The sequence below is a fragment of the Aquarana catesbeiana genome, linkage group LG11 (genome assembly GCF_042186555.1).
Source record: "Aquarana catesbeiana isolate 2022-GZ linkage group LG11, ASM4218655v1, whole genome shotgun sequence".
Lineage (NCBI taxonomy): Eukaryota > Metazoa > Chordata > Amphibia > Anura > Ranidae > Aquarana > Aquarana catesbeiana.
In genome coordinates this window covers 80530882-80543275 of record NC_133334.1, presented here as the reverse complement: position 1 = coordinate 80543275, position 12394 = coordinate 80530882, and the positions used below count along the sequence as shown (strand labels likewise).

Sequence of the window (12394 nt, the reverse complement as noted above, 5' to 3'; positions counted from 1 at the left end):
GGAGGTATTCCAGATTTTTATGATCAGTAAAAATAAGGATTGGGTGACTTGCTCCCTCAAGCAGATAGTGCCATTCCTCCAGAGTGGCCTTGATGGCAAGTAACTCACGATCTCCCACATCGTAAATTTTCTCTGAAACGCTGAGTTTCCTAGAGAAGAAGGCCAAGGGGTGCAAGAGAGATTTAGCGCCTTGTCGTTGGGATAAGATGGTGCCCACTGCGTTCTCAGAAGCATCCACCTCAAGAACATAGGATAATGTAGGATCAGGATGTTGTAAAATTGGTGCTGATGTGAAGAGAAGTTTCAATTTATCAAAGGCGAGTTGCACTGCTGAAGTCCACTGAAATCGGGTGTTCTGCTTAGTAAGCTGAGTGATGGGGCTGATGATGGCTGAAAAGTTTGATAAATTTACGGTAAGTTAGCGAATCCAATAAATCTCTGGGTTCCTTTTCGGTCAGTTGGCTCTGGCCACTAAAGGATGGCACTAACCTTTTTGAGGGTCCATTGCGATGCCTGATGTTGAGATAATAAGCCCCAAGAACTGGATCGTTTATTTCTCAAACTCGCATTTTTCTGCTTTTGCGTATAACTGGTGTTTTCGGAGAGGGCTGAGGACCTTTTTAACTTGCAGCCGGTATTCCTCTATGGAAGGGGAGAATATGAGTATATCGTTGAGATACACGATCATGAAGAGGTCAAGAAAGTCTCTAAAAAAATCATTGACAAGATGCTAAAAAGTAGCTGGGGCATTGCATAGTCCAAATGGCATAACTAAGTATTGAAAATGCCCAAAACGGGTACAGAAGGCCGTTTTCCATTCATCCCCTTTCCGAATTCTCACCAGGTTATATGCACCCCGTAGGTCAAGTTTCGTGAATACTTTTGCTGCTCTGAAGCGCTGGAAAAGTTCTGGAACAAGTGGAAGGGGGTATCTGTTTTTAATGGTTATTTTGTTTATTTCTCTATAGTCCACACAAGGTCTCAAGGTGCGATTTTTTTTTTTTTTCCAACAAAAAATATGCCAGCCCCAGCAGGTGATTTGGATTGACGGATAAATCCCCTTTCTTGGTTCTCGTCAATGTATAGGCACAATGCCTCCAGCTCAAGTTCTGATAAAGGAAAAATCCGTCCAAATGGGATCTCGGCCCCAGGTAGCAGTTCAATCGGACAATCGTATGGCCAAGGTGGCAAAGTCTCAGCCTTCTTCTTATCAAACACATCTAAAAAATCATGGTGAACAGGTGGTACAAGATGTGAAACTGAAGTCTCTGGTTGCAGCTCCATTAGGGGCGCTGTGGTGGTGACCGCTTGGGGAAAGCAGTGCTGCTGGCAGTAGGTAGTAGGGAACGACACTGTTCCAGATTCCCAGTTTGAGGGTTGTGTGCCTGCAACCATGGAATCCCCAGAATGATGGGAAACAAGGGAGATGGGATGATGTCCAGGTTTAAATATTCAGAATGACCCAAAGAGGTTACTGCCAGTAGGGGACAAGTTTCTTGCGTGACAGGTCCTGACTTGAGGTTTGAGCCATCCGCTAGATTAATCTTTAAATGTTGCGTCTTAGTTTGCAGTGGAACTTGATGTTGTTTAGCAAAGGTGTAGTCCAAAAAACAACTGCAGGCTCCGGAATCGATAATAGCTTGGGTTTGGATGCTCCTCCCTGGTAACTGCAGGAGAGAGTGTCAGCAGAAGATGAGAGGAAATGTTCTTTACAGGACAGCTGGAAGCAGCAGGCACGTGAGCAGTTTTTTGTGGCCTTTTGGGGCAGTTGCAGAGGTAATGACCAACGCCCCCACAGTAAAGGCATTTTGCCGGCATCTAAGTCTTTATTTGGGCGACAGCAGTGAACGGGTAAGTCCCAAGTGAACAGGTCCCGTTGTGAAGGAGGATGGCGGGCGAGTGCAGGTGCCACTGAGGTCCAGGTAGGTTGTGTATTGCCAGATTTTTCTGTCATTCTCTCTCGGAATCTGCGATCAAGCCGGATGGAAAGCTGGATTAAATCCGAGAGTGTCTCTGGTGGATCTAGTCTGGCAAGCTCATCTTTAAGAGTTTTGGAAAGTCCCAGGCGGAACTGATATTGCAAGGCTGCATCATTCCAGGCAGTGTCGGAACTCCAGTGGCGAAACTTAACCATGTAGTTCTCCACGGGCTGAGATCCCGGCTGAAGCATGTGTAAGTTAGCCTCTGCTGTGGAGGTTCATTGGGGATCATCATAGATCTCAGCCATGCCTGTGAAGAAAGAGGTAGTTGATCCAAGGACCAGACTAGTCTGTTCACAAAGGTGATGGGCCCATATCTGTGGTTCCTCCCGCAGGAGAGAAATGACAAAACCCACCCTGGTGAACTCAAGGGAGAAAGTCTGAGGTTGTAACTCGAAATACAGCTGGCAGGCATTGCGAAAAGTTTGAAACTTGTAGCGATTTCCTGAACAGCACTCCGGGATAGGTACCAGGAAAGGAACTACTACAGTGGGTGCAGGAGCAGGTTCCCCAGGTAGAGGATCTTGAGATGCAGAAGATAAAACGACTTTCAAGCTGAAGTCCACTCCTGAAGGTGGGAACAGAAAGTGTAAAGGCAAGGAGTGGCACGAGTGCCGGGTAGCTGGCTGGTAATGTCCCCTCCGAAGGTGGGTAGAGCTGGCAGTCACGATCCTTGGAGAAGGAAGCAGAAAGCAGCTGGGCATCAGAGTGTGGACAGGAGCAGAACCAGGAGAAGAGCAGTAGTCAGCAACAACCGGGCAGCAGGGCACCGAATCAGCATGCAAAAGGAAGTCCAGAGGGCAGACCAAGGTCGGGTATCTGCCAGGCAATGCGGTACCAAGTCAGCAGGCTTGGATCAGGACTTGGTGGTTCGGGAAGGAGCTGAAGATCATCCAGCACTTGTTTGCAGTAACAGAGCAGTTTAAATAGGCCACTGGGCGCCAAATGGTAATTGGTGTGTGCACACACCTGTTCGCGCACATACCTGTGCGCGACGAACTGGCATTGCGGGCATTCTGTTGGTCCTTTGCTCATGAATATTAGCTCTGGTCGTCTGGTGTGAGTATACACTGAGACCAGCTGTGTTTTAGCCACTGCAATATTAACATATGCAGAAACCAACGGAAAATGGCCGCCATATTGTTATCCTATGGGAGACTAAGGCAAAATGGCCGACTCCTTGTATTTCAGTGGCGGACTACGTTAAAATGGCTGCCGTCAATCCAATTTAAACACACTATTTAAGGACGGAAAATACAGCCTATTGTCACTCCCTGATGAATTCACGTGATGTGATGATACGCTTAGGGATTGGAGATAGGTATTACCACGATTGGACGGAAGTTTACGAGCTCTGCGCTCATGGATTGTTGCCATTTGCCATATTTTAAAAAGTGAGTGTATCTATTTTGTCTGTCACAATAAAATCCTCCTAAATGGGATTACGCTATGGGCATCTTTCTCTCTTATGCTTAAGCCCGCATACTAAGATTACTAGCGAAGGAAGATCCATTTATAAACCAAGAGGAATCATCTGAAGATCGCTGCCTGTGATTGATTCATGCTGGGGTCAGACCCCAAAGCACCCTCCCCATGTTGAGGGCATGTGGCCTGGTACGGTTCAGGAGGGGGGGGGCGCTTTCTCGTCCCCCTCTTTTCCTGCAGCCTGCCAGGTTGCGTGCTCAGATAAGGGTCTGGTATGGATTTTGGGGGGACCCCTACGCCATTTTTAGAAAAAAAAAAAATTGGTGCAAGGTTCCCCTTAATTTCCATACCAGACCTGAAGGGCCTGGCATGGATTTTGGGGGGGCCCCCACGCAATTTTGTTTTTAATTTTTGGTTCGGGGTTCCCCTTAATATTCATACCAGACCCAAAGGGCCTGGTAATGGACTGGGGGGGACCCATGCCATATTTTTTAATGAGTTTAATCTATAGTGCCGAGACCCGACAAGTCATTACAGCCGCGATCAGTTTTGAATGAAAAATTTTTCCCTTTAGAAATGTAATTTGCTGTGGTACTGTTCTAAACACAGTAAAAAATGCGCCACTTTACAAGCATACTATAGACAACCCCTCCCCCCCCCCCAGGCTTGATATTTAAAGGAATATTTCATTTTTCATTGTTTCACTTTAAGCAATAAAAAAAAAAAAACACTGCTCCCGAGAAAACGGCCGTTTAAAAAAAAAAAAAATTTGCATTGATACATGTTCCCTAGGGCAGGGCCCGGGTCTGCAAACACTTCTTATGGCAATAACTTGCATATAAGCCTTTAAAATGAGCACTTTTGATTTTTCATGTTCGTGTCCCATAGACTAACGGTGTTCGTGTGTTTGTCTGAGTTTTTTTGCCTGTTCTGGTGCTCGGTTCATCCTTACTTGGTGGTACTAGATATGAGAAGGGCAACTCAAGGCCAGGTTATGGGTATATGGGGTATCTGTTAATGAGCAGGGGTTTTCTGGGATTTCTTGGCCTGCTGGGAGAACCTTTATATTAGGGTGGAGTCAGGTGATCTCTGTCCTGTGCCACCCTGAAAGCTGTCTGGGTGGACATGTGTCATGTTGCCCCGGGATGCTAGGCCGGAGATTGGGCCTATCTGGTGGCATCTGGCTGCTAGGCTGTCTGAGGCCTAGGAGGCCCAGAAGCAGGAGAGCAGCACAGGGTTGGAATGCAGCGTGCAGTCCAACCAAAAGTGAAGGTTCTGCCGACCAGAGAACCTGTCAGTGGTCGGAGGTAGAGGGGAAGCTGTTGCCACAAAGGGACCATCCTTATTACCAGGGACCACAGTGAGAAACTGAAGCAAGTACCAGAGTCACATTCTCACCGAACGGGCACGGTGGAGAAATCGGGAAACTTCACACAGTGATCAAATCAGGGACCCAGCCAGTGGAGGCGATGCTTGCAGAGCAGCCTTGTGTGTCAAGTCAGGGACCGAGCAGGACAGCGGGGTGAAGCTTGAGAAGTATCGGGAGTGCCAAGCTAGGGACCCAGCAGAGGGGGTGATGCTTGAGGAAGATACCACCGTGAAGATTGGAGGAGCTCAAGGGATTCAGTGGCAGTGAATCAGAGGGTCTAGTGAGAGACTGGGAGCTCAGTGGGCTGAAGAACTACAAGGAGAAGTTGTAGTGAAGGTGAAAGAACTGTTACGCTTTGTGTTAGGAACTGTTAAAGACAGTTGCCATAGGAGACAGCATTCCTGCACGTGCAGATGTGGCTTCTTGCTGGAGGCCTTTCCCTGCACGACTGTTCTCTTATTGAAGTCTCGGTGTCTGCTAATTGAACTTGCAACTATTCAAGGGTGTCCTGGCCCTAACCCTCTTCCCCCATAAAAGTTTGTAAGAGAAATAAACATCTCTTTTGCATTCAATAACTTCCACCTTGCACCCATTATGCCTCACAACCCACCACATACTGAGAAATGTTAGCTATCTCTGGCCCTGGAGGCTCCCATTACACTGAAGGAGGCTGGAGACCTTGCCACATCTCTACTTTTTTTTAATTATATATAGAATACAATAAAAGTTTACTATTTTCTTTATTTAGAGATATGACATTGCCTTTTTATAAACAGTAGGCATTTACACATCCTCACTTCCAGCACAAAACCCCAAAACAAGAAACTCAGTCTCTGCTTATGGGCGAGTGTGCGGAATCTCTAAAATCATTTTTACCCCTTACCATCTGTGCATCTAGGACTGTTGGTGTATAGCACAAATTACCGGTAAGTCTTAATTTTGTGTTTGAAATTTGTTATTTTGAAAAGCTATCGTAATAGGGCCTATTCACACCGTATGCATTTTTTCTCCTGACGCATTTTTTTGTTGAAATCAAAAGAAAATAAGGTTTTCTCTGGTTTACTTTACCTACAGGTTTAGTGACATTTCTCATAAACTCCTCCAAAAGATAGCTACAAAATGGGAGGGTTGTGTATTTTGTCTACATACTTGTGCTAAAAAGATTCCCTCTTTCATCACTGAAAGCTGGGAGGTATAGGAATGGGTGGGATATAACAAGGACATAATTAAATTAAAGTAAACTAAACCCTCCTACTCCTTAATCTGGCCATAGACTGTTTAAATCAATTCACACCATGTATGGGCAGTAGGGTTGCCACATAATCCCTTTAATACAGGAAACATATTAATTACACAGGTTCTAAGGCTGGTTTAATGCAGATAAGGCACAGAGTTTAATTACTTAATCAGCCAGAGAACCTGTGTAATTAATGCGTGTCCTGGACTAAAGGGATGATGTGGCAACCTTAATGGGCAGGCTGATTGCACCCAAATTGAGCACAACCAGTCTGCTGGATTTTACATGAGATTATTGCAAGCAGCTGTTATTGCTGCTAGCAATAATCACTGTGTTCTCCGGGAGGGGACAGCTTCCCCGACCAGGAGAATACAATGGCTCAGTGGGAGGGATTCCCAATCAAAACTGTCTGTGTTGATGGGGGAATCGTGCAAATTTCTCTCGTGTTTGCAGGAATAAAATTTGCTCCGTCTATGGCAGGCCTTATTTAGGCCTGCAGTTGTCACGGTGCTGCCTACGTGTTCACTGTCCAGTTACGACACCAGCCTTTTGATGATGTGAAAGATAGGTTGAAAGCTGACAAACAAGGGAAACTGATAGTCATCACAAGATGCATGCCTTGAATGTAGCACACACTGCATATGTGCTAATAGAGAGAATGTAAAGGAATCATTGCAGAAAAGATTGGCGTGTTTGATTAAGGGTTTATTTCCTTTTAAAGGATAAGTTCACCTTTCGTTACATCCATATTGTGTAACATAATATGTAACAAACAGGCTGGGCAAGCCGATACACTGACATTGTGCAGGAGACCTGCATGGCATTAACGATCTGCTGGTGCAATGCTTTACATGCTCCTGCAACAAAAAATGTGCATCTATATTTTTTTAAATAGTGAACTTATCCTTAATGAACATTTCTAACTTGAGCTTCCTTTTGGGAAACAGTTAAATTGGTGCACTCTCACTTTAAGCTGCCCATAGTAACGAATTGAAATGATTTCTTCCCATATAATTAAACATGATTGGTTTCTTTATTTTCACTGTAAGCTGCCCATAGTGACTAATCATAATGAATTGTTCCATAAAATTAGACATCATAAAATGAGCATGTTACCACTTGCCATCAAGTTAATTGGCTTCTTATTCACCCTGACACCTACGCCATTATATCTCTTGTATGTGCATGTGTTTTTGGACAAACATTAGTCAACTGAATATATTAGAGGGCTTTTTCAGGACTAGCTGCCTCTGAAGGAAGAAAAAGATAAAAAACAGAATAGTGCCCTAGGCAAGGTAAAAGCCACCCCCTCCCTTTGCATTGATACTGGAAAAGAATGCACGAGGCACAGGAGCAGCTGTTTATTTGCATTGTTGTGTGCCTCTGCCTGGGCATGTTATGGAATGTCATGGTGCAAGGGACCTGAGTGAAGTGGCCCGAGCCTCATGTGCGAGTCTGCAGGATGGGAACAAGGCAAACAGAAGCGGGACTGTCAGTGCTGTTTGGATTAAAGTGGACTGAACGGACCACTTGGCATGGAGAAAGATTGTCACTCTGACTCAGGAGGGGACGTGTTATGTTGGTGAGGTGTCATCATTTGTGCTGCTGCACCCTGATGGCAGTGTCACTGTGAGAGTCAATTTCATGTATGTATGTATGTATGCCTACCCATTGTAATTGCTTGCCCTCGTAAATCCTGCCCCTGAGCTGCTTACTTACTATGTTGGGAAAAAAAAAAAAGAAGAAATATATGTTTTTGACTTAATATATACCTTAAATCACATTGCTAATTGCATATTGTCCTTGTTTGTAGCCTAAATACTGAAATTTGCACTTAAAATACGTGTGTGTATGCATGTACAATCATGCAAGAATATGACATAAAAACACCTTTACAGTTTACATCAAGACAAACTAACATACAGAGCACTAGTTATGATACAATTACCAATAAAGCTAACCTGAATAACTTGAAGTGCATCAGCAAGGTCTATGGAGAATAAGACATCTCAGGAGTCAGAGCAAGGATGACTCAGGACAGTGAAATATTTATTAATGTCTGTAACTCAGTTTGATATATTCTAATACGATGTTTATATTTATTTTGTTAGCTGCAACAGATTTGCTGTTTTTTTAATACATATTTTGAGTATCACACTATTTAAAACATTGTATCAAAGTGTATGACCAGCCTATATATTTTTTAGGTTATGGGTAGAACAGGTAAGAATTAGAAGCTCTGTTGGATTTGTCCTGTACTCAGAGAAATTTCCCCATATTAGACAAAGGTTTCAACAAACAAAGGGAGTGGTAGGCTAAAACCTCTGCCCATTTTCTTTAATGCTTTGAGCCTAGGTTCACATTGCTGCGATTTGACATGTCAAAAATATTTCTTGTACTACTTTTGGCAATTTCAGTGTGCGATTTGTATAGACATCTGTGCAGGAACCCCCTGAAAATGCTCCCAAAGTCAGACTGACATGTGGGTATGAAATTGTGCGAGTTCAGCTGAACTCGCACGATTTCTAACCTGCTGTCAGTGTGAACCTAGGCTTAGGGTCCTTGTTACAGATTTTTTCCTTCACTTCCTAGTTGGTGAAATCTCTGTCTCCATGACAGTTAGTGATGGGAAATCTCTGGGAGCTCCAGATAGCAAAAGAAGCCTGGCAGTGGATCCAATTAATCCCCACGATTCTCCCCCCCCCAAAAAAAAAAAAAGAAAAAAAAAAAGAAAAAAAAAAAGGTTTTGGCTAGACCTTAAAAGAAATCTGTAAAAAGATGTGGACTGCTTAATGAAAACACCTTTGTTTTTTTCATTTAACCAGCATTTTGAATATATAAAAAAAAAAAAAAAAAAAACCTCAGATTTCCGCATTCACACAAATAAATAGATTACTTATTGTATCTAGATAAGGAGTGAATATTTTCAGGGCACTGATTTTTGGCAAATAGTGTTTGGTAATTATTGACTTTTTTTTTTTTAAATGAATATACTCATAAGCAACTTTTACCTATTAGTCCAAGTTCACATATATGCGAATTGGATGCATTTTTAACCGCATCCAATTCACATAACATGTGAATCAGACCTGTTTTCAATTGAGCCAATTCACACATGTGGGGGGCGGCCGTGGTGCGGTTTTAAAAAGGATCCTGTGCGATTCTGGGACAGGTGCGGTTTCAGATAGAAATTTGCACCTGAACCAGTGAACAGAACCGCACTGGACTGCTGCACTAAAACCGTGGCCGCATATGTGTGAACCCAGCCTAAAAACAGATCCATCCTCAGCAAAATGTTATTTTTTTTTCTAACTAGACAACTGTTGCATACAAATATTATATATTAAATTTTCTTTTTATTGGGAACAGTTTTAGCTTAACTGCAGGGTGTGTTCACAGCAACTGAGTTGGGCTGCATTAGTTCCCACAGGCAAAAAATCTCGTTCTCGGTTGTGCCCACCCCCAACAATTAATTATTTTATGCAAGGTGTACTTGCCAAAAAAAAGTAACAAGTCTTATATTAAAAAAAAAAAAAAAAAAAAATGCCTTAAAAGATGCACAGCAGTGCAAACACCAAAGCAATGAACCTGCTCTGACACGCAGGCTTACTCTAAAGTTACTAATAGTATTTTGCTGTCTGCTGGAGAGGGAATGCAAATACATGTCTATGCTCATATTAAGGGATTGGGGAAAAAAAAAAAAAAAAGCACTTTAAGCATTCTTATAAATCAGGTGAGTGAAATCAAATGAAATTAATCAAAAGCTTACCTCTAAAGCATCAGCACTGTTTAGACTGCCCAGTAAAGCCCTGCCTCCAGTATATGGTGTTGAGGATGTGTGAAGGTAAGGTGCACTGGCTGTAAGGACTAGATGGACGAGTATATTAGATGGGCGGAGGGAGGCTACACCTGGATAAAGACACAAATCCTATTGACTTAGGACACAACTGCAAAGGAGATTTTTGTACAAAGCCTTACAGAAATATTAGAGCTGTACTATAAATATATATAGCTATATAAAAATATAAAATTGCTTGTTCTGGGTCAGCGACTCAGAAAATATAAAATCCGGAAACAGCCAGGTAATTGGCCCCCCTTCTTATTCCCCTTTTTTTTAATGGTGAAATGATCAGAAATGTTAGCAAACATATTTTTCTTAGTACAGGTCTCCTTTTAAAGTGTAACTCCAGCTAAACCCTTTTTTTGGTAGTTTTGTATTGATGTTAGAACTAGTGGACCCGCTGCTGGGTTTTAATTGCTTTTCAGGGCATCATTAGAAAGATTTCTCCTCACCTAAGCTGGCCGTAGATGGGTAGAATTTTGAATGAAAATTGGTAGGAAAAGAATGTTCCAAGAAAGTTTGCTCGTTTTATTTCTAACCATTTAGTGAGTCAAATTCGTTTTCATTTTGACTGCAGGGACCAGAAAATTCGAAGGAGCAGGATGGAAGATTTTTCTCAAACACATTAAATTCTAACTGTATGTGGTTTGCGTTCGGTATTTCAATTTCAAAATGCTCTGCACAGCGGAGCGGACAGGACCTGTCATTCGCCTACTCAGCAGATCGATCACCCACTGAACAAGCAAAAGCCGTTCCACGGAGGCACCCGTGTGAAAGGGGCCTTAATGTCACAGGGGTTAATTTACTAAAACTGGAGAGAGAAAAATCTGGTGCATCTGTGCATGGTAGCCAATCAGCTTCTAGCTTCATCTTGTTCAATTAAGCTTTGACAAAAAAAAAAAAAATATCTGGAAGCTGATTGGTTTCTATGCAGAGCTGCACAAGATTTTGCACTCTCCAGTGTTACACTGGTTCGCACCTATGCAAGTTGTGAGTGATGCGTTTTGAATTTTTTTTTACATGTGTTTTTGAAGTGTTTTGCATTTTTGGGAGGTGTCTGTTGTCTTGCAGGAGAAACCTGCAGAGACGCAACAAAAAAACTCAAGCACTGCCTTTTTGATGCATATCCACTGTGTTTCCATTGAAGTCTATGAAACCAAAACGCAACCTGCTGTTAAAAAAAAGTCCCCCTATTTAAATGAAAATAACGCATTCTTAATTCTCTGTTCTTTTCTGTTTTTGACAAAGAGGGACATACTTGAAAGGGAAAAGAGTGGTTATGGGTGTGGTTTAACCACTTGACCACTGGGCACTTAAACCACCTTCCTAACCAGACCAATTTTCAGCTTTCGGTGCTCTCACATTTTGAATGACAATTACTTTTTGTCTTTTTTTTTTTTTCACACAAATAGAGCTTATATTTGGTGGCATTTAATCACTGCTGGGTTTTTTATTTTTTGCGCTATAAAAGAAAGACAGAAAATTCTATTTAAAAAAAAAAAAAAAAATGCATTTTCTTCGTTTCTCTTATAAAATGTTGCAAATTAGTAATTTTTGTTCATAACTTTGGCCAAAATGTAATATCTTTGGTAAAAAATAACCCAAATTTGTGTATATTATTTGGTCTTTGTGAAAGTTATAGAGTCCACAAGCTATGGTGCCAATTAGGGGTGTTGAATAGAATCGTAGCATCGATGCATCGGGATTCGGGTGTCCACGATGCGGCATTGATGCTACGGCCGGCATAATCGATTGGCGGGTGGCGTCATCCCGAGTTTCCCTGCCCCTCCTGGGAGAAGGACCCCATCATACTCTACAAGTTTAGAAAATAACTATGTCTTAACAAATCCCCTCTTATAATACATTAAGTGCCCCATTGTTCATGTGTACAATATTTAGCGATATAAAGCATATTTCAGACTGTTCCTCTGCGCTTATGTGACTGACCGGCGCACAGCTCTCCAACTAACAGCTACAGTGGGCGGGGCTGAGAATCCTCCGCTGATGTCAGCCGAGAGGAGAGCAGCAAGTGGCCAGCCAGGTCTGAGTTACAGGTGAGCAGAGGAACAGTCTAAAATATGTGGTACATAAATAGCTACATATTTTTTAAAAAGCATTTACAGTGGGGCACTTAATGTACAATAAGAGGGTACATATAAGTGTACTCTGCTTACAACTTGTACTGACCAGGTGGGAGAGTTCAGCTCCTTCTTCCCGTTCACACATTCCACTATGTTAACTCCTAGAGTGCTGAAATGTGCAACAGGGAAGAGCTGAACTCTCAGCACTGAGAGATCTGTGAAGTTCACTGTATTCTGTTTGTCAGCAGCAGATTCCATCACTTCTGTCCTCCCGGCAGCAGTGTGTTTTTCTATTATGTGAATGCCTGTACCCTGAGTGCTAGTGTCACTGATCCCACCATCCGTCTGCCTCCGATCCCACCATCTATCTGCCTGATCTGCCTCCGATCCCACCATCCATCTGCCTGATCCGTCTGCCTCCGATTCTCCCCCCCCCCCGTCTGCCTCTGATCCATCTGCCTC

The 12394-nt window shown here is 42.9% G+C and overlaps 1 protein-coding gene across 1 annotated transcript in view; it reads right to left on the bottom strand.

Moving 5' to 3' along the window:
- LOC141112115 (3-galactosyl-N-acetylglucosaminide 4-alpha-L-fucosyltransferase FUT3-like) overlaps positions 1-9898 on the bottom strand; it is a 62214-nt gene extending 52316 nt beyond the window's left edge. Inside the window, exon 1 of the mRNA XM_073604582.1 lies at positions 9780-9898. The gene's annotated coding sequence lies outside the window, so the exon portion shown is untranslated. The remainder of the gene's footprint in view (positions 1-9779) is intronic.
- Between the last annotated feature and the right edge of the window lie 2496 nt (positions 9899-12394).